At 47.3% G+C, this 18429-nt stretch overlaps 1 protein-coding gene and 1 long non-coding RNA gene across 6 annotated transcripts in view; both read left to right on the top strand.

The window, feature by feature from the left end:
- ETV6 (ETS variant transcription factor 6) overlaps window positions 1-18429 on the top strand; it is a 239829-nt gene that overhangs the window by 258 nt on the left and 221142 nt on the right. The window lies entirely within an intron of this gene.
- LOC135364461 (uncharacterized) lies at window positions 6-17188 on the top strand. The gene is made up of 2 exons (XR_010411608.1): window positions 6-4966; window positions 5416-17188. It is a non-coding gene; the product is annotated as an uncharacterized LOC135364461 (long non-coding RNA).

The following is an 18429-nucleotide window of genomic DNA, read 5'->3' as shown; positions in this document are numbered from 1 at the left end:
TAAAGATCTTCTCCTCCTCCCTCTCTGTGATCGAAAATCTTGAGCTGCACCGGCCGGGGCAGTCCTGCTGGGCTCCTCCGAGGGGGCTGTGGCAGTTGCTCCGGTCGCAGTGAATTATTTGGGGCGCCGGGGAAGGAGATGCAGCTCGCGGCGGCGGCTGTACCCTTTCGTGTAACCTTGCTGCTCCCCCCGCCGAGCCCCTTCTCGGCTTCTCGCCCCCCACCCCACCCCCTACCTTTTTGACAATTAAATGCCCGTCACAATTGGCCAGGAGGAACCCGAGTGGTCTCTAGAACTGTAAAACACCCCCGTAATTAGTGCGCTTTTGTAAAAAAAAAAAAAAAAGAAAAGAAAAGAAAAAAATCGTGCTCCTACTCCTACTCCCAACATGTGACTGAAATGTAACTTTTGTTCCTGAGGGGTGGTCTCCTTAGAAAAAAAAGTTCGTCAGCCCCCGTTGGGGATGCAATCTTTTTTTTTTTTTTCCCCCCCTTAGAGGACTGCCTGGGTCAGATCAGACTGGATTTTTTCTCCTCCTCTGATTGTAATTGCAAGCGCTGTCGGAGAGACAGTCCTGGTGTCAGCTTTTCCTGGGCATTTGCACAATGAATTTCTCTCTTTCTTTTTTAAACCGAGGTAAATAAGTTGCCGAATGCTTATTTTACTCCCATGCATGTGAAAGTTGAGTAATCCCAAAGTAGAAAACTCCTGTGATGCAGAGAGAGAGAGAGAGAGAGAGAGAGAATTATCTAAGTGAGCAGGCAAAGTGACCTTCCCTGTTTGACAGTGCAGAGAGGATATCTAAGAGTAGAAATCTCCCGGCTTTCTGGTCGTGTTTTGCAGTATTGTAAATGCAGGGTGGTGGATGTTTGCAAACACCGTACTTGGCTTCCAAGTAGTCATGTGTGTACACGTATATATGTCTGTATCTATAGAGCTGGTGGTACTGTGGTTTGTTGCTTCTAAGAAGTTGTAAAGTTTGCCACCGTGAGGAGGCAGGATGATTTGTCCATTTCCCCCAATTATTTTTCCCATGGCTGCGTATACTGTGCACTTTATTTATTTCACTATTCCATCAGTCCCCAGGTGGAAAGCCTTCTGCTTCTGTGAGAGGCCGAAACCACTGAAGTTTGTTTGTTTTCAGCTTGGCCCATTTAATATGTGCTCATTGAGTGGACGCTGCAGAAACAATGAACAAATAACCTGTTTTCCTCATCTGGGGGGAATTAGAGAAACCTTTCCTGTTTCAACACTGCTTTTCCAATAGGAAACAGTATTTTGTTTAAAGTATTCCTGTTTCAAGGAAACAGTATTTTATTATATTTGCTTACTAGGTTTTTGTAATTAGACTTAGATTTTAGTGTTTCTCATCAGGTGAGATTTTCATGGATTTTTAACATAGGGCTAAAGTGAACTAAAAAAGTGGGTTGGGTTTCTTTGTTTTTGCCTCACAAAAATGCCCAGGGGCACTTGAGGGCTTTTGTGTTTGTAGATACCTGGGGGCAGCAGAATGTCTGTGGTGGAGAGGGTATCACAGTAAATAATTTAAGGTACTTGGATACTTCAAAACTAGTTTCTTTTGCTGTATAAATTAGCTTCTACAATGAGCACGGTACAGATAATTTGACACTTAATAACACAAACAGAGGTAACTAAATAATAGGGTATTAAATCAGTAAATTGTATTTGATGGCAATAAATCCCACATCAGGAAAACCTGGACCAACGACGGGGCGGTAATTTTAGGCTGAAAACAAACAAAAAGCTATTCTTTCTGTGACTTTTCTTGATACCTCTCTTAAAGAGACTGCATGTCCCCACTGTTCTGATGGGCTTATTTCTAGTGCTACTGAGTGGCTTGTTTCATCCTACTCTAGTGGGAAGAGTTCAGCAGCCCCTTTCCTTGCACAGACATACAGAACTAATCTCCAAACCCAGACAGAACACTGTCTTAAATGTGACATAAAAATTGCAGCCATAGTTTGCCTGTCATTTTTTTCCTTTTTGCTTATCCTTTCAGGTTTTTTTCGGTGCCTCTTTTCATGACTGTGTATTTCTATGTAATTAACATAGATGGAATACTCTTCACTAGTAACGAAAGTATCACTTGTATTTGAATGGTTCTTCACCGAACCAGAACCAGCGTAGAACTGTTGGCTTAGACCGTGTGTATGTTTAGGTGCACACATGTGAAGTGTGTTTTTTTCCAAGGAGTTTGTTGAATTCACAGTGTTCCAATAATAAGTGCCTCAGATCAAGGACTTGGGATTATTCTGGGTCATCTGAAAATGTGCTGGTGATGTGTGCAGTGTTTCATTTAGTCCTTGGGATGTGGTACAGTGACTGCATAATAAAAAATGTTTGCTGGTAACCCGCAAGCAAGTTACGGGGATTGCTTCTAGAGTCCAGTAAACAATAACTTTTCTGTGGAGCGGAGAAGGAATGTCAGAAGCTTTCAAGGATGAGCTGATGAGTCCGATGTATTGAAGACATGTGATACGGAAGCCTCCCTCTGTGTGGAGAGATTTCCCTCACTCCTCCACTCCACTCCTGAAACCTTCCTCACTTGTTCCCATTCCTTACAAGCAGCTGGTCAGCAAACAGTAAATTCCTCAGCAGCTTGTGTGATAGAGCACAGAGGAGCCTGACCGGAGGCAGCCACAGAGGGAAGTACTTGGTTTACTTCTGAGCAGTGTCTGTTCTCCTGGAAAAGCAAAGTGTAGAATTTAGGTGCAATTTCCAAGGTGAAAGTTTTTGACTCGGTCAAGCAGTGACACCTTTGTATAGATCGCTTCTGTGGTGGTAGTTGACATCGAATGCCTGATAAGCACCTTTTATATTTCTTTTGAGCTTTGTAGGCATCTTTTCATCACCTAGGGAAGTGAGTACCAGACACGCATCGTACACAGAAGACAGGTTGACTAGCCCAAGGTTACCCAAACCGTCACGGAGCCCCACCGTTTCTCTGCACTGGGCTGCCCCACGTGTGCAAGGGCACTCTCATTCAAGAGTTTAAATGCTTCCTTTGCTGACCAGTGGAGTGGTTCAAATGTAAGGACAGGGACAACTGACTATATAAAAAAACAAATAATTTTTTTCAGAGGCTTGAGTGGCTGACTGTGCTGGTCACGGGAGGAAGGAAGAGGCTGTCCTTTCCATCATCAGCCTTCACCTTCAAGTCACCTGTTCGGTTTTAAGTTCAGCCGACTTGCTGCGGAAAGTGGTGATGGCCCAGCAGACACAGTCCTTCGCTTCTTGGCATGGTGCTTTAGTTGTGAGGGCCATCCAGGTTACCAGACCTAGTGGCCTAACTGCCCCTTCCCCCTTTCCCTGCCCTCCCTGTTTGTCTCTACTCTCCAGTATGGTTGGCCTTCTTAGCAGAAAGAAATCTCTTTTTATTTTGCTACTAACTGGGACACTCCGGGTTTCCCCTACTGGACTCTGAGCTCCTTGGGTTTAGCGATGGTTATCTTTGTGTCCCAGTACCTAGCTTGGCACCTGGCACAGAAGTGTTCCTCAGTAATGTTTGCTGATTTGAAGTGAGGCATGGGAGGAGGTCAGCGCCCTTTCCTGTCTGTTCCTGTGTACCAGAGGGTGACTTAACACTTTTATCCATTAGCTCACGGGAAGTATTTAATAAGTCCGCACTGCTGTCTCAGGGGGGCCTAGAACACTCTCTGGGTGTCTGTCCAAAAATGATTATCAGTAGAATTTTGGTATAATGATACTGTTTTTATTATTTTCATAAAATGAAAAAAAACACTTGTGTATCTAAACAGACAAGGGAATTGAGTAAAAGATGATAAAGGGGCTTGAAGAATCACTTTAGAAGGCTCAGATTAGTAGGCTTGCCGGTTTTCCCGTTTCTTGGACAATTGAACCAGGGAACCTTTAGGCTTTCAGAACTGGAAGGGCTTAGGGATCACCTGGGCCAGCCTCGTATTTTCATAGAGAGGAGGTCCAGAGAACGAAATGGCTTGCTCCAGCTAATTGGTGTCTGAGCCAGGTTTAGAGCACCATAGGCCTCGTTCTCAGGCCCCTGCACTGCATTTGCTGGGTTCATGGTGCATCCCTATAAAAGGCCAAGGAAATTCGATACAATAGGCTGCACTCTCTCTGGCACTTCCTAGCTTGGTCCATTTTAATCCCAAGCCAGCTGGTATGAGGGCACGGAGATATGTGCCAAGGAAGATGTGTGTGGGGGGAGCACTGGGCCCAGAGGGTATATTGTTAGATGTGAGAAGAGGAAGTAGTAGGAGTAGGGGATCAGGGAAGAAGGGGTTGATGAACTTGTATTTGTACCACTGTTTGCAGCAACATTTTTTTTATTATGGTAAAAAACACACAGTGTGAAATTTACTATCTTAACCATTTTTCAGCGTGCAGTTCCGTAAGTGATAAGTATATTCACATTGTGGGGCAACAGACAGATCTCTAGAACTTTTTCATCTTGCAGCTCAGAAACTCTATACCCACTACACACTCATTTTCCCCCTCCCCTCCTCCCGGCCTTGGTAGCCGCCTGTCGATTTTCTGTTTCTATGGTTTTGACTACTTAGGGTACCTTATGTAAGTGGAATCCTATATTATTGTTACTTTGCTTGTTGTTAACGCCCTGGAGGTTCCTCCACGTGGCAGAATGGTACAGGATTTCCGTCTTGTTTTAAGGCTGCATAATACTCCGTTTTACGTGTATGCCACATTCTCTTTATCCGTTCATCTGCTGATGGAGATTTCGGTTACTTCTATCTCATGGCTGTGTGGATAAAGCTGTGGTGAGCATAGATGTGTGATGACCGCTTGGAGATCCTGCTTTGAGCCCTTTGGATGTACTCCAAAGATGGGATGGGCGGGATGCAGCAACTCTTTTTTACAGTGTGTGTGAGAAGTCTGGTACGAAAGGAAGGTACAGCTGAAAGAAAATCTGTAAATCTCAGTTGAGCTGCATCTGCGCACACCGAGGAAGGTAAAGGGGTGAGGAGGCACGGGGTTATTGGGAGTAACTGGGGGAAGAGCAGTCTCGTTTTATTACCCATTTTTAAAAAGTTGCCCTTTGGTGTGGTTCTCCCAGCTGAGTGGCTCAGTGTTAAATGAAGCCCCCTAGGGTGTGGGGTATACAAACAGCATATTTTTCCCTGTGAATGCTACTGTAGAGAAAGCACTGGGGTTTGTTTTCAGGCAGAGTCCGGGACTGCTGTATTTGTTGTTAGACGTGTGTAAGAAACCAACCTCTGTGTGTATTTGTTGAATAGAATGAGTGTGAGTGCACTCAGGGTTCCCACGCCAGAGGGGCCGCGCTTAAAGATGGTTCCCTGCCAAACCTAGTATTTGGGGGCGAGAGACTGAATGAGCGAGAAGTTAGAATTATAGCCTATTAAACAACAAACACATTTTGATTTATTTCTGAACCTACAGGAACCAGACTGATGAAGTGTGGCTTGCTGGGGCATCTCAGGATGAGCCCCGATGAAGAGGCAGAAATGACTTGTGTCCCACATCATCTGTTGGTTAGAAATGAGTGCTGTTGCCTGTTGGAAACTGTTCCTTCAGTGTCGAAATATTACCACAAATATATTATTAGCTCTGTTAATTTGCTCTATAAGCCTTTCTTCTTAGATAGTGAACATGTACAGGTCAGCCTGGTCTTTGTAGAAATGATCTGGAATTTTCAGACTGTGGGGAAGCAGTGGGAGGGGTTGAAAAAGGAAGGCATTAGCCCGAGTTTGTTACGTGTGGACTCCCCGAGGGGCAGAGCTGCTTCTTGGTCCCGTGGACTGTGTTTATGGAAAACTCTGTAACACTTGCATTTTGGAGCTTTCCCCGTTCTGGGTAATTAAAGGGGTTTGTCAGCTGTTTTAGTGGTCATTGTGCCTACATTTTCTCCCCTTCTTCTGCTTCCTCCTTCTCTTCCTCCTCCTTCACCACCATCACCACCACCACCAGGTGTGGAAGACGACTGCCTGCTGGTCCGCCATGTGCGAAGTGTTTGATCTGCATTATCTCCCTTACTCTTCACAACTTTCTCAGGGATGCTGTTTTTCTCCCTATTTTACAAATGAGGATCCTGAAGCCTGGAGTGTTTTAAGTGACCCATTGGCCCTCAGACACCATACGTGGCCAAGCTAGGGCCTACAATTCCAGAGCATTCTCCACGACACTGTTCTCGGGTACAGCCATCTTCGTGAAGAAAATTAGGAAACTGATTGTGATGGGTGATGGTGGAGCCTCCCATGAGCCGGGGTGAGAGGCAGGAATAGGGCAGCAGAGATGTTTCCTTCCCATTCTGGGTCCCCTTGAAGGTGGGTTGTTCCTCACTGTTCCTCTCACAGCGGGGAGAGCCAGATGGTCACGCCACACAACCCAATGTCCAGGTCTTCCATTTTTCTTCCAGTCTCTGGTGTTCTCTAGTGATATTTTGTCTTTGGATAGGTTTCATGCAAGGCCCTCCATGTTCTCAGAAACCTTTCTTTTCCCTCTCTGCCTTTTTCTTCTTTCCCTGGCACCTAATTACTCCGTCCATTCTGTGGGTGACAGGCTGCACTGTGTCCTCTCATACTGCCCAATCTCAGCCTCTGCATTAGATACCTTTGCGTCACTCCCTGGTCAGTCTTTTCTGTCCACAGCTTTTTTATGTCCCCCTCCCTTGAAACTTTTTACACAATCCGTCAACAGAAAGTTTTTCTTAAACCATCCCTCACATACATTCTCAATACTATATGATTTCTAGGAATCTGAGGTCTTTTCAGGTATTCCCCGATTGTCCCACACCACCAGAGGAATAATCTTTTCTTCCCCCTCTTTCCTGGTAGCCTGACCACACTGGCCTCGTTCTATCTTACTTGAGCGAAGAGAGAATTTTGGCCATCTGAGTTCATAAAATTTGGCATTTGAACAACTTTAATGAAGCCTTTCTTCAGAACAGATATGGGGAAGGAAGCAGAGAGAGAGATGTGGGGAGGCAATAAGAGGGAATCTGAGAGAGCACAACCGAAATTTCTCATGAAACAGATGAGGAAACTGGGTCCTTTGGCATTTAAATAGCATGCCTGAGATCACACTGTTCGTGGTAGCTGAGCCAGAGTCAGAATTGGGTGTTCTGTCCTAGGACCATGTCCCTCTAACACCGCGGCAGAGGAAGAGTGGTAAAAAGCAGACAAGATTTCAGAAAGTGTGGCTTCATCGTGAAGACTCTTATAGAGTGGAGTGTATGGCACCACACAATGACTGATGATATTAATGATCATAATTATGACTTCCAAGTTAAAGACAAGCTTTAAGTTATGAGATTTAGGAAGTGAGAAAATGTAATGCATTTTGGAAAGCTATCCAACAAAAATGTTTGGCATAAAAATAATGTGAAGTTTTAAAAGGTTCAGTTATCTGGATGAATGACTTATGAAAAATATGTTACTCCCCAGTGAAGACAGGAAGGAGCTATCCAATAAATCTGTACGTTCACCAGACCTGTGTACTCCTTGGGGGTATTTTCCCTTTGTGTGTGGGAGTCAGACATACGGAAAACGATCTCATTTCCTGAATGACCTGAAAAGGATGCAGCGCCCTGCTGCCATGAGCACTGTGGGTGAAGTGCGTTCAGTGATATGTGTTGCCACGATGTAGTTCCAATTACCTCTACTTCAGATTTTTCATTCGCTTTTTTTTCTGTCTGATGTTCTTTGGTTATCTGTCAAGGAGATTTCCCTCAAGAGGGTTGTAAGTTGCTGGGAAGAGGGGACCAGTCATTGCCATACTGTGGAGCCCTTCTAGGGGACGAACACAGACACTGGAGTAGACAGGCCTGAGTGTGAGTCCTGGTTCTTGAACTTAATTAATCTTCATCTTCAACCTGTTAGCTCATCTGAAGTGGTAATAAAGATACCTCTCCCTTGGGGTATGTAAATTTCATAATGCAGTGACTTACTCTGTTAAAAAAAAAGTTCTTCCCCCCTCCCTTTATGTATCCTCCATAATATCTAGATCTAGAAGGAGCTAAGAGATTTTCTAGTCCCGGGCCTATGTTTTACAGTTGGTATGGCGGCCAGAGATGCTGATGGTTTGCTCCAACTCCTGTGGCTGGTCAGTGGCACCTCCTGAACCCAAATCTAGGCCCCCCCAAGTTGGCAGACTCCCAGCAAGCGTGCTTGCCGCTATGGACTGGGGTCACTCAGTCGTGTTGAGCAAAGCTCTTGGTTTAACTTTAATTGAATGCAAGCCTCAACAGTAGAAGAGATGAGCCAGCTGCAGTTACGCGGTAATAACCAAGGCCTTTTGCATCTCACAGTGAAGTTTTGAGGGAATAGCTGGGATGGTTCTGAATAAGTTTCAAAGATAAAAGAAAAGGAAAAAAAAACAAAAAACAAAACCCGAAGCCTGGAAGTACTGTCCAGTGACTCTAACTAGCATTATTACTCAGCCCTCAAGTATTCAGACCTATTCAGGGACCCGCTTGTTCACACAGTTGCTTATTATTTGTGGCCGGGGCGCGACTTGAACGAGGGCATCATTTCTTAAATCTGCTTTTGTTAAACAGGCAGTTCCATGTCTGTCTGACCACAGAGCAGACACTGTTTGCTGGCGGGGGGGGGCTGGAGGGGTGGGGGGGTGAATTTCCAGTGTCAAGAGTGGGAGTCGATGGCTCTCAGTGGAAGTTTATACAGAAGAGTTGGAGAAAGCCAAATGTGTGACTTTGGGGCATGAGGGAACCTTTGTTTTTAGATGTTGAGGGACTGAAGTATCTGTTTTCAGCAGCTCTGTTCTCTTAGCCGTGGACTGGAAATGCATTCCTGAGTTTTCCTCTGTATATCCATGTTAGATGAGGAGAAGACTTGGAGGCTGGAAAATGACCCTTTGTGAGGCAGAGTGGAGAGAACGTGGCTGCCTCTTCCGCCTGACCTCCCCCACAGCAGGTGTGGGCGCTTTAGGACTATTGGAGAAAGAGCATAGATTTGGGGAGAAACCGTTGCTCTGCCCTCCTCCTTGGAAAACACAAGTGAAAGTTTGTGATTTTCTTCTCAGCTGCCTTGTCCCCTTCCCAGTGGCTTGTGAGGGGCCACATAACTATATCTTTCCGAAGACTTATCTCTGTAACAAGCAGTAACCCCTGCTCCACTCACATCCCCTATATGTGAGGAAACAGTAACCAGAGATGAGATGCTGACTCTGAACTATTTCCTGGAAGAAATGAGCTGCAGGTAGAAATCAGCCTGATCATTAAAAAGAAAAAAAAAAATCAAGCCCCCAAGAACAGCCTGTTTGTCTCTGAAGTTCCCCTTTTCCCTAAGACTTCCCCTTGTTCCCTAGTGAAAGTGTGGGTCTGGGTGTGGTGCTGGTGGCCATTCTAGGAAACTGGGATTCGGGAAAGAACGGGGGAGGGCTCCGATCTGCCTGTCGGGCTGCAGGTGTGGCCAGAGCAGCGCTGGGTTCCCTGATGAAGAATCCAGGTCAGGAGACAATTTAGAGTTTGTATCATCCAGGGCCTGCTAATTAACACTCAGATCAATACATCGCACTGGGGTGGGCCAGGGGAGCTAGAACAGAGACTTGACAGAAAGGGGAGCAGGAGTTTGCTAAGCTGTCTTCTGGACTGCTCTGAGGAGCTTAGCCAAGGGAAGACTTTTCCCCATCTTTGTTCATTCGTTACTCATTGTTGCTTCTAGACTGTTCGTCTTTCCCACACTGTCCTGGACGGTCGAATCAGTCCTGCTGGAGGAGACTGCATAAGAGAGTCTCCTGACTCACCGGAGGGTCCAGCTATGTCTTTTCATGTACAGATGTGTGATCCCGGGCGGGGCCTCCGAGGGGACAGAAGGGAGTTCTCTTTTCTCTGGGCCTGGTTGTATGTGTGTGCCCAGCTTCCTGCCACAGAGTCGGCCCACCTGGTTTTGGGAGATGGAAAATCTGAAGGATTGGACTCCTGGTGCATTTTGCAATCGCTGTGTCCTTTTGACCTGAGATCTGGGAGGTTTTAAAAATCCATGTCATGAGGTCACTGGACGGGTGTTTCGCACAGCTGAGACCCATGGCTCTCCTCACTACCGGGTCCTGATGGTCATGGCCAGCGATGGGGTGGGGACAGTGGGTCTCGCTTGGTGCCTTTTGATATGGTCTGTATTCAAAGTGAGGCGAACTGGGTGGGAGAGCTGTCGTTTGGGATGGAGATAGGAGTAACGGAGATCTTCGGTCTGGGAGTGTCCTCTTACCCCTGCCTGGGAGGCCTGAGTGACCCCATGTGGCTGACTGCATCCCAGATCCCCTGGAAGGCTGCCAGATCCTTATTTGACTTTGTGCCATTTAGTCCTTCCGTTAGTCTGCTGACTTGAATACTTTAGGATGAGGTGGAAGGAGGAAGCGTATGAGTTGGAAAGGTAAGAGTCTTTACCCTTAGAAAGCTAGAGGAACGGAGGCTTGCGTTCTGAATTTTACATTATGCCTTTTTTGTGTCTCCGCTCTGGCTCTGTGCTTTTGGCTCTGAGTCGGGTGGTGTGGGTCCACTTCTCTGCAGGTAGAAGTCACCTGTAGGTCAGAGGCAGCTTTTTTTTTTTTTTTAAACATTATTTATTTTAGAGAGAGGGAAAGAGTGTGGGGGGAGAGGCAGAGGGAGAGGGAGAAGCAGACTCCCTGCTGAGCAAGGAGCCTGATTCGGGACTTGATCCCAGGACTCTGAGATCATGACCTGAGCGGAAATCAAGAGTCAGATGCTTAACCGACTAAGCCGCCCAGGCACCCTTCAGAGGCAGCTTTTAAACACGGTGGAATCCAGGGGGGCTGTTGGAGGGCACAGGAAGGCTGGAGTAGTGATCCTGTAATCTTTTTCAGCATGCTATAAGGGTATCTTTAACTTTCACCCAGATAGGCAGGGAGATGGGCAAAGGGACCTCAGCATTCGGTTACATGTCAAGTAGGGCACCTATTAGAATATCTGTCTTATTCCCACCCTTCCTGGAACTGTGGTTTTTCTATGCCACCTACCTTAGAAAATGAACAGGGCCCTGATACCAGTGGCAGGATATGTATTGGTCATCTTTTAGAAGCACGGTGAGATAGGTGGACAGGACCTTAGAGGGAAATGACCCTTAAAAATGAATGAAGGAAACAAGGTGGGGAACCATGTAGACTCCCTGAAAGGCCTTGTCATTCCTGCAGAGAGGGAAGAGGTGGGCCCAAGGGCATAAGTCAGTGTTAATGTTAGCTAGCTCTTCTGAGAATTTGTCTGTCTTGAAAACTTCAGTAAAGTGGCCAAATGGAGCTTCTCTAAACCAGGGGGAAGGCCTGTGTGTGCTTTTGTGGTTAGCTCTTGTGTTGAGCAGTCTGATTTAAGGGAAAGATGGTTCTGTGTACATTTCCATTTCAGTTGTGGTATTTTAAGGTTTACCATGGAGGAGGTGTGGGTGAATGAGAAGATAGTCCTCTTGCTTCTTGATTCAGTGAGATCTAGGTTACAGGTGAAAGTAAGTTCACAACGCGTCCACATTCTTATTTGGGTACATTTTAGGATTGCCTGCAGATCCGAGGGCATATCTAGTTATTCTCCATTGGTGTACATGCTTGTGGCCTGCCAGGCTAAATGCCAAGTGGATTATTGGAAAGAATTCACTTCACAGATCTGGCCCCCACATTGGTGTCTGTGATTCTTCTTGGGCTCTTGTATTGGGGTTCTCTTAAATCCTTTTGGGACTCCAAGTGGGGCCCATGCTGACAAGATTATGCTGCTTTGGGGAAGTTCTGGCTGCACACTTCCCCAAGCAGGGTGAAGCAAGTGTTAGTCCAGCTGGCTGCCTTTTGGGCAGTTGGCCATGCTTGGCACTTCTGAGTTTCTGGTATACCAGTTGCCAGAAAGGCGGCCTTTCAGCTGGTCCTAGTGTCCCCAGGGCACAAATGTTAGGCTTTGGAGGAAAATTTGTGATTTTATGTTCACTCCTTATTTTCGTTTATGTGCATTTATGGCATTATAGTTGAAGTTCATTGAAAGATGCCTCTGCGCTCCAAAGCCTAGAAAGTAGCTTCCTTGGGTGAGGGAGAGGTTCCTAGGTAAAGTTATCGAAGGCCCATGCTGAGGGACACACACTGGAGGTTGGAAGGAGCACGATCTAGGGACAACAGTGAGAGGGCTGACAGCATGCCTTTAGATGCTGTTTTTAGTTCTAATCAGGACTGTACAGTATGGCTCGTGCCTCCTTGGGCATCATTCTGCTTTTATTCCGAGGGTTCGTTCTTGTGACCCCGCATATGTGCATGTGTGTGCATGCTCACAGGGTCATAAGTCAGGGAAACGAGGGCATAATCTGTTCTCTAGCTTGTAGAGTGACAGGTTACACAAAACCCAGCCTTGTGGCAAGAAAACCTTACATATAGATGGAAAATATATCTCCTCGGAAGGTTGGCTTTCTGATGGGCTATAAACGGATTGTTAAACAGCAATGTGAGGGGCCGTTAACAAGCTGTTTCTAGGAGCATCTCCCTGGTCTGGTCTGAAAAGGTAATGTGTACATATTAGAGCTATGAAATAGTTTGCCTGTGGTGTTTATATGTTGGTAGATTGTGTGTGTGTGTGTGTGTGTGTGTGTGTCTTCAGGGGTGAATGAACCGAACAGATAACTTTCCATGTTGTTTATTTCCTCCTACATTAGCGTCCACGTTCTGTGGTGGGCTGTGTTCTGCCTAGTTTTTTTTAAGCTGGCTTAAATGAAGAGGTGTTTGGTCAGGCAAACTTCAGAAAGCTTCAGTATGTTTATGAAAAGATCCTATATATGTAATAGTTGCATTAAAGCTTGAGAATCCTTGGATGGATGGGTACATCACCTCTCCAGAAGCAAAGGAGCATTCAGGTCTCCCAAGTTCAGCAATGCAGGGTGCCTATTAGGTATCTAATCTTATTTGAACTTCTTTTCATTTTCAGGTGTCAGAGCTGAACACTGGTCCATGCCGTTTCTACTACTATTGGATTTTAATGAGAACCCTTTCTTGTTACTAGGATGCCATGCTTCTACTGTGTTCACAGCTGCTGTGTTAAAAAACAGGTGTCTCTTATAATCCTCTGACTGGATCAGTTTGCTAGCCTGGCAAAGCCTTATTATTATTGTTTTCATTTATTTATCTGTGTCCCACATAGGTCAGAGCCTGCCAGAGGCTGCTGATGAGCAGGATTAATGCGAGAGAAGCTGGGAGCTTTTCTTGATGGAGATTTCTGTGCAAACAGTCCATCTAAGATCTTATACCATAAAGACAGAGTTAAATAAAACTGTTCAGGATACGGATCACAGGGGAGAACAGCCAAAAGAGGAATAGTAAATGAATAGTTCTGTCATTCTTTAAAGGCCATCTTAAAGCCGGTGCTGCCACAAATGCCATCCAGGACTGAGGGGCATGAGTGGTGACAGGGCACACGAACAGATTCATCCAATGTTGCTTCTCAAGGCTGCTGGATCCCAAGCTTCTGGAGGGCAGATGTTCTGTCTTCTCCGGCCCGCAAGGCAAGCTGCTGTCCTGCTACACACCTCATCCCTCTCATGCTGTTCGTTCTTCTCCATCCTCACTGGCGCCGTCTTCCCTCTAGCCCCAGATTTCTCACTTGTCTGCCATCTCTCACCTTCCTACCTCCACTCCCTGCACTTTCCAGTCCGACCCAGAATGATTCTTTGCGAGTCAAAATTCAGTCACAGTCCCTCTTTGACCCTGCAGTTCAGGATGGAACCCAGCCCTTCGTCATGGAAGGCCCTGGGCAGTCTACCTTTCTAGAATCATTCTCCAGCCTCCCCCTTCTGTATTACCTTCCAACCGAGACCTGCTCTTCTCCCAAAACACATAATGCACCCTAATGCCTCGAATCTTCCCCTCATCCTTTTTCCGCCTGGTAGCCAATGTGTCATCTGAAGCCCATTTCTGAAGCCGTCCCTGTTGCTGACAGGCACAGCATCCTACTAGCCTTTGAACGTGCTGGCTATTGGCCATGACCCTGTTGCAGTTTGCTTGTCATCCTCTAGCTACAGTGATAGCCCGTGGGGAGCAGGAGTCCGATGGATTCATTTTTTTATATCTCCAGTTGTACAGCACGGTGCTTGGCGCGGGGCAGGTCTGATGTATGTTAGCTGAATAGTCTTTTTAAAATCAGCAAGTATTTATTAAGCTTCTCTTACGGGCTCAGTGGGAACTAGGCTCTGTGACACATACGTAAGTGTGAGATAAGCACCTTGCAGTCAAATCCTGAGTTGAAATCCTGAGCAAATAGCCCTTGAAGGTAGAGGAAGGAAGGAAGAGACCTCACTTTTGTTGTAGGGTTAGGACCACATGGCTGGGCTAACCGCACTGCCACTCCTCATACCTGAGACGTACGCACTGGACAGACACACAGGACCCGTTCACTCTTTCCCTCTTAACTGCCCACCTTCCGGAGAGGAGCACAGAGAGCTGGAGAAAAGACTGGAGAACCTGTAGGCCCAATGCAAAGGGAGATGCATGAACAGCCCCAAACGAGTAAACTTACTCACCAATGTGCCCTTTTACTTTGCTTGGCTCGGGATGCTCCTGGGCCCGGGAGAGAGAGCTGATGGCTGTGTTGCAGCCATGTGCAGTCTTGACATTGTTGGCTGTGGTTCTCTGGGAACCAAGGGTGTATCACCACTGCGTAGGGCTGCCTGTTGTCCCCTCACCTCATTCCTCTGCTAGCTGGTTGGCAGAGATAGCCTGAAAGAGCAGCCTGGCTTCCTGAGCCTTCTGTGAAGTCTGTGATTGCCTTGCCAAGGACAGGGAGGAATCTGACTCTGTACTTGGGTCAGCTCTTTTCAGCCTTCTCCTGATCCCGTGTTCTCTTCTCTACTTATCTGAGAAGCTGATCTTCTTGGAGCTCTTAGCTTACTCCTAACATGTTGCCTGGGGGGCCTAAACCAGAGAAAACAACCGAGCGTACCACGGGACTAGAAAAACAACTCAGAGCCGTGTCTTACGGAGGGTACGACAGCCTCACCATTTCTGTTGACAGTGGACAACTCAGTGCTCCTTACTTAAAGAGGAGGCTTTTAGGAGATGGTGTTAGGGTTATGAACAGTCTGGTACGTGTGAAATGGACCAACCGGCAGAAGTCGGGTATTTTCAGGTATAAGGAGACACACCTAGACCTTCCCCACAAGCCCAAATGGCTCATTTCCTGTTTCTTCTCATTGCCATTAACATGCAGCTGGGATTGGGGGCATCAGGATATGTGAAAAGTCTCCACTTTCTGAACCCACCCAGATCCCAAGCAAGGATTTTTTCATGGCTCTCCAAACCGTCACCTGCCAGGTTTTCCTGGCTACCTGCCAGGGGCGCTCTTTTCCATATCCACACTGCAGCTCCCCGCCAGCCCTCCCGGCCTTGATCTTATCTTGGCTTCAGGGGACCTGTCTCCACGCTGCTTTCCTTCTAGGCCTGTCCCCACCGGCAGCCCAGGGATTCCCTTGCCTCTCCCAGATGGGCTCCAAGGGGGGTTGTGTGCAAGTTGGGAGTTGTACAGCCACGATGGGGAGCAGCAAGGCATGGGTCCCAGTGCAGACACACATTTATGAAGCTGCCGGGGGTGGGGGTGGCTACCAAGGGTGTACCCTCAGGAGCACCCTGCTCGTACCCCTCATGCTGTCCAGGCCAAAGGGGTACTGTCAGGTTCCTCCCACCACTGTGGTCCTTGCGCAACATCTCCATGGCCAAGGCTGTTGATTTAGAAGCCATTTCCTTCCTGTCTACTTCCTCTCCTTTCCTTCCAGCCTCACCAGACCCAGTGGTAGGCTTACTGCTCAGGGCGCACGGAAACCCGGGGCTTGGCGTGGATGAGCCCCGGGGTTCCTGATAACGAACGGGCGTAGTCTAATCTCTGACCTGTCCCCCGTTTCGCTCTGTGAGGAATTACAGTCCTTGTTCTAGCAACCTGCTCAAGAACAAACTTTTGAGCCCCCACAACTGTAATAGGGCCATCAGGCTTTGTTTTCACTTGAAGTTGCTTAAACATTGACCTTCCTGCGAGGAAATTTCAGGACGCTTTTCTGAAAGAGCTGTTGAAATAGAAACAGGAGAGCGATAACGAGTACCCATTTGATTGTGTGGGAGGGGCACCCGCAGCCCCTCCCGCTGAAGTTACCGTATTTTCCAAACCCTGCATGATGAGTGTGATCTGATAAAGGACTTCTCACTGTTTCTCATTTATGTGGTAAGCCTTACAAAAGGATACACCGTTCTATTTTCACAGATTTTTTTTTTTTTTTTTAAGATTTTATTTCTTTATTTCATAGAGCGAACACAAGTAGGCAGAGCGGCAGGCAGAGGGAGAGGGAGAAGCAGGCTCCCCGCTGAGCATGGAGCCCTATGTGGGGCTCAACCCCAGGACCTTGGGGGGATCATGACCTGAGCCGAAGGCAGACGCTTAACCTACTGAGCCACCCAGTAGGGTGATTACAGATTACTTTTACCGAAAATAAAATCACGCGCGTTCAGGGCTGTTAAGGAACAGCCCGCCTTCCAGCCAGTCTTCCAGCGTGGCAAGGGTGACACCGTCCAGTGGCTGGAGGCTCCACACCGTGGGGCTCTTCTGAACTTGTTCCCTTCTGGTGACCCCTGGCTGGGATTGAGAAGGACTACCCAGTCTGTTTGTCTTTCTTCTGGATAAAAGTTGCAGGGACACTTAAGCCTTATGCTTTAGGGCAGAATCTGATCACAGCCGAGATGAGAAAGAAATTTCCCCTTGTGGTTTCAGGTTGCACAGTGGCCCAGGCAGGTGCACTACCTCTGTTAAACACACTCACAGCAGCATGCTGCCTCCTCCCTGGCCATCTCCAGGCCAGGCTGTTGGACCTCGTGGGCCGGCGGGGTGATTCCTTTGGCAGGTCCTGCGCTTGAAGATGGAAGGCAGCTCTACCCCTGCACTCGGCCTTCCTCCGGCTTCCCGTACTGGCCTCGGGGCCATGTTGCCGGGCCCTTAGAACCCTCTGCAACTTCGCGGGAGATTGGGAGTTGGGTCTTGGTCGCTACACACCCACGCCTGCACGCACACATGCCTTTAAAGAGTTTTCTGTAAACTCGCTGCCCCTTTCCTGGGCATGACTTTAGTGCCTACGCCACATCTAACCCATATGCATCCCCAAAATACCACTCACAGCGAATAGTAGAATTCTTTTAACATCAGGCCCACAGTTGACCATCTCAGGCCTGCATTGTGGGTAGCTTTGAAGTCTGATCCAAAAGAAGTGTGTGTGTGGGGGGTGGGGGGGTGGGTGGGTGGGTGTATTGGGGGGGGGAGATGTGGAGGTGTGGGGAGATGGACTTTTCCTTTTCTTCCTCTTTCCTTTTTTTTTTTTTTTTAAGATTTTATTTATTTATTTGACAGAGAGAGACACAGTGAGAGAGGGAACACAAGCAGGGGGAGTGGGAGAAGGAGAAGCAGGCTCCCTGCAGAGCAGGGAGCCCGATGCGGACTCGATCCCAGGACCCTGGGATCATGACCCGAGCCGAAGGCAGTCGCTTAACCAACTGAGCCACCCAGGCGCCCCTACTTTTTTTTTTTTTAAAGATTTTATTTATTTGTTTGCTAGAGAAACAGCAAGAGAGGGAACCCAAGCAGGGGGAGTGGGAGAGGGAGAAGCAGGCTTCCCGCGGAGCAGGGAGCCCGATGCGGGGCTCGATCCCAGGACCCTGGGATCATGGCCTGAGCCGAAGGCAGTCGCTTAACCAACTGAGCCACCCAGGCGCCCTTCCTCTTTCCTTCTTAAGGCCCTGCCTGTGCTGCTGCTTGTGCAGCCGGATAATTACTAGTGCTTCGCAGGCCGACCCGCCTGCTCGTCTTCCTCTGCGTTTCTATCTCCTGCGGTGCACTCCTTCCTTCTGTCTCTATTATTAGCCTACTTAGCTTTACCATTCACTTCCCCACGTCTCCCTGGTTCCCTCCTCATCTTCCTCCGGTCTTTGTTTTCCCTTCACCTCAGTAAAGTTATTTTGGGGCGCACTTTCCTTATTCTGTTCAGATGTGAATCTTCTTTTTCTTTGTTACAATAAAATTAATTTGTTTCTCCTTCATTTCATCATGCATTCCTTCATATTCCCCAAAATGGAAGGTATCGCCCTCCCACACCGAATGTCTGGCTTGTGAACCTTCAAAACAGGAGGTGCCGAGGTGACCTCCCCAAAAACAGGTTTGCTCATCCCCAGGACTGTGGACTCTAATGTTCCGGTTCTCACCTCCTTTGTGCTTTTTCATGATGCAAACCCATTTATGTTCCTTCCCCAAATTCCTGTTTTAGTCCTTAATGGTTCACCTCGGTTTGCTCATTTTGTAGTTTATTATTTCCTTTTTCCCTGTAAGTTTTTCTTGTTCTTTGGGCAACACTGATATTCTTGTTAATTAGAGATTACACCAGTTTTCATTACCAAAATTTGCTAAATGGACATAATAGTGAGCCTTTGGCACTTATTTCA

The sequence above is a fragment of the Mirounga angustirostris genome, unplaced genomic scaffold (assembly GCF_029215605.1).
Source record: "Mirounga angustirostris isolate CCGP_5_RB_7025 unplaced genomic scaffold, mMirAng1.0.hap1 SCAF_5, whole genome shotgun sequence".
In the NCBI taxonomy this organism is placed as follows: domain Eukaryota; kingdom Metazoa; phylum Chordata; class Mammalia; order Carnivora; family Phocidae; genus Mirounga; species Mirounga angustirostris.
This window is presented reverse-complemented; position numbering and strand designations above follow the sequence as displayed.